This window comes from Triticum urartu, chromosome 1 (genome assembly GCF_003073215.2).
Source record: "Triticum urartu cultivar G1812 chromosome 1, Tu2.1, whole genome shotgun sequence".
Taxonomy (NCBI): domain Eukaryota; kingdom Viridiplantae; phylum Streptophyta; class Magnoliopsida; order Poales; family Poaceae; genus Triticum; species Triticum urartu.
In genome coordinates, this window is record NC_053022.1 from 510,044,276 (window position 1) to 510,047,641 (window position 3,366).

At 42.1% G+C, this 3,366-nt stretch overlaps 1 pseudogene; it reads left to right on the forward strand.

Annotated features, from left to right (window-relative positions):
* On the forward strand, positions 1-806 carry LOC125537009 (annotated as a pseudogene).
* Positions 807-3,366: the final 2,560 nt, after the last annotated feature.

A 3,366-nucleotide genomic window follows, 5' to 3' on the forward strand; every position in this document is an offset into this window, starting at 1 on the left:
CCATTTCTCTTTTTAGCTTCCTTGGAGCTTGTGATCATTAGTTGATCAGACAACATAACCAATTTTCTCTCTAGCGCTAACTTTCACCCCCATCATATTTTGAGTCACTACTAAGTCAGCTAGCTAGTATATCCATATTTAATCCATGGGGACCAAAGCTCTTATTCTGATCACCGTGGCCATGGCCATGCTTGGGACGGCGCTCGGCGCCAGCCACACCGTGGGAGCGCCGGACGGTTCGTGGGACCTCAGACCAACTACTCCCAGTGGGTTTCCAGAATCAGGTTCACCACCGGCGATGAGCTCAAGTTCCAGTACTCCACCGATGTGCACAACATGGTGGAGGTGAGCAAGACAGGGTACGACTCTTGCAACGGCTCTAGCCCCATAGCGACTTTCCCGACCGGTAACGATGTTGTTCCGCTTGCCACCATCGGGACCCGATATTTCATCTGGGGCGTCTCTGGGCACTGCGATGCCGGCATGAAGGTCGAGGTCAACGTCAAGTCCAAAGAAGTGCGGACTGTGCAGTGGTGCCGACGGACAGGGAACCGACGTCATTGCCAGTCCGAGACAGTATTAAGCTCAACTGCGGAGGCTGGCGTTGATCAGTCTGCGGTGGCCCGACTCGGTCTAATTGTTGTTGCGGCTGGTCTTATGTTGTTCTTTTAGAGTGAACGATGATTGTGGTCCTTTTTTCCTTGATCAGTCGTAGCATGGTCCCTTTGTGTATTAAATTTAATTCTTTTGTTAAATGTAATTGCATTCACTATAATTGGATTCAAGACATCTTCTTGCAAAAACCCAAAAAATAACCGAGCGTAAAACCATGAAAGAACTTTATCAAAGATGTGTTGGCTGCAATGACATCACATCCATCCATTATATACAACAAAAATTCAAGCAGAGCTAAATTCGTCTAGATAAATAACATGATTTTCATGGCGAGCGGGGCAAACACAACTGCAACTTTTTATATCGTTAGGAAGTGTATGGACGCACTCGTTTGAGATCAGCCAAAAAAGTAAGATAAATGAAGGAAAACAAACCTTAACAAACTAAGCCAAAAAGAAGCAGAAACAGAAATTACAAGAGTTCAGCTTGCCAAGCCTTGAAAGCATTGTCATATTTCGTTTTCATCTTGTGTCCCAAAAGAATTAGTGAAGGTACTGAAAACCGTCAATAGTCCCGAGAGGATGATGCGCGGGATCGGAAGTACCGGAGGGGATTCACATGTGGTGAGTTTACCCAGGTTCGGGCCCTCATCATAGAGGTAAGAGCCTATTCCTACTTTGGATTTAATTGATGGGGAAAAACGTCTCATATGAGGGGGTATGTGGTGATAATGCTATCGAGACAATGATGCTATAGTCAGATGCCTCGAACTACCCCTGGTCTCTTCTTATAAAGGTGTTCGAGACTCAAGGTTATACCTTTTGCTAACCGACCTAGGGTCCGGATCGGATGAGGGCTTCTTGACTTGCACGGCAAGATGAGATCCTCCCGCAAGGAGCGCTTCCCGCGGAGCAAGGATCCTAGGCCACACCTTGGCTATTGGGCCTTGAGGCCAGCCCATTAATTGTCTGCTTCCTAGCCGATGGGCCACCCTAGGTTTAGTACACTGTGTGTATTTCTCAAGCTTGTCTAGAATTTTGGTCATGCTTCTCTTGGAATCTCCCGAGATGAAATCGTGTTGGGCTCCTCCTGTGTCAAATAAACCACACCAACCTCAGTTTTCTTGATGTCTCCATTAACTAACTGTCTGGACTAGGCCTCCATAGTGCCATGCAACCTGGCTTCAGAACTTCTTAGGGAATCTTTGGACCCTTCCATATTTCGGCTTCTTGACCACCCTTAATGAAGGCATATAAAAGACCGACGTGTATTCTTACATGCACAATGACATCATGCTTGACCACTAGATCATTTAGGCATTGAATATCTATTTGAATCGAGCCATAACTGATCCAGGTAGGGATCGAAGCGTCGTTAATATAACTAGATGATACCCCATTGCGTTCCCGTGGAATTTGATTAATCTAATGAGATTTGATTGTATTTAACATGAATGTTTGGGTTAACACTAGGATAAATGAAAATAAGAACACATATGAAATTGATTATAAGTACGCAGAATATTTATATTTAATGTATAAGTAGGATGATTGGATGAAATTCTCATGCAAGGGTGCATGTTGAGGTGGAATTTTTCCATGCATGATTGCATGTTAAGAATAATTTATTGGTGAAGATCACCTATTTAGTTATATAGGATATATGACAACTAATTGGCTAATGACCTGATAACTAGGTGACAATAAGTTGTTAAGTATTGCATTTTTGTCAAAACATGTCGACATGAGATCTATTATCGAAGATCTCACACCGCGAAGCTAAAGGTGGAAATGGATCGTCAATCGGATTAATGCGTTGCGATATGGAATTGGTAACAAATTTAAATTTGATGGGATCTTTAGTTATATCAACACACACACACTGGCGCGCGCGCGCACACACACACTTGTGTGTTGTGGCGCATGCATGCGTGATGCATGAGAGGGGAGGGGGGGGGGGTGAGGACACATGGGTCCCTAGTCCGCTCATTGATAATATGACAGCTTAGATTTTCCTGTTGCTACATTTATCTTTGTTTTTTCTTTTTCACCTGTCTTTAGTAAAACTAGGCATTTCTCTAGACTATGCAACTTTACAATTTGGTCAACACAACATTCATCTTAACTAGTACTCCCTCTGTTCCTAAATATTTGTTTTTTTAGAGACTTCAAATGGTTACCACATACGGATGTATATAGACATATTTTAGAGTTTAGATTCACTCATTTTACTTCGAATGTAGTCACTTGTTGAAACCTCTAGAAAGACAAATATTTAGAAACAGAAGAAGTACTTTTTTAACAAATGACATGTTTTTCTCCCACAAATTTTGATAGTGGCATACATCTTAATTAATTATATAATTTCTAACGTACGGACGGAATATGCACACATTAACACGTTCAGCATGTTTAATTAGATATTATATTTGATTAATTTATGTTCAATACACTCGTATGGGCATCCGGATGACTGTTTGGACAAGGTCTACTGATGGCTACTGATGATGTCTCAATTAATTGTTCGGACAAAGTCTACTTTGGATTTGTAATTAATTGTTTTTTTTGCCAGACCCGGTCTACTGATGGCAATATATATTGCACACGGTCATATTCATGTATATTAGATGACCTACTCTACGTCACCTGGTCAACGCGCTTATGCTTACACCCGATGATCCTTGAACACATCCATCGTCTATATATGTCGACCCATTAATATCAATGATCTCACAACACACCATCCATCCTG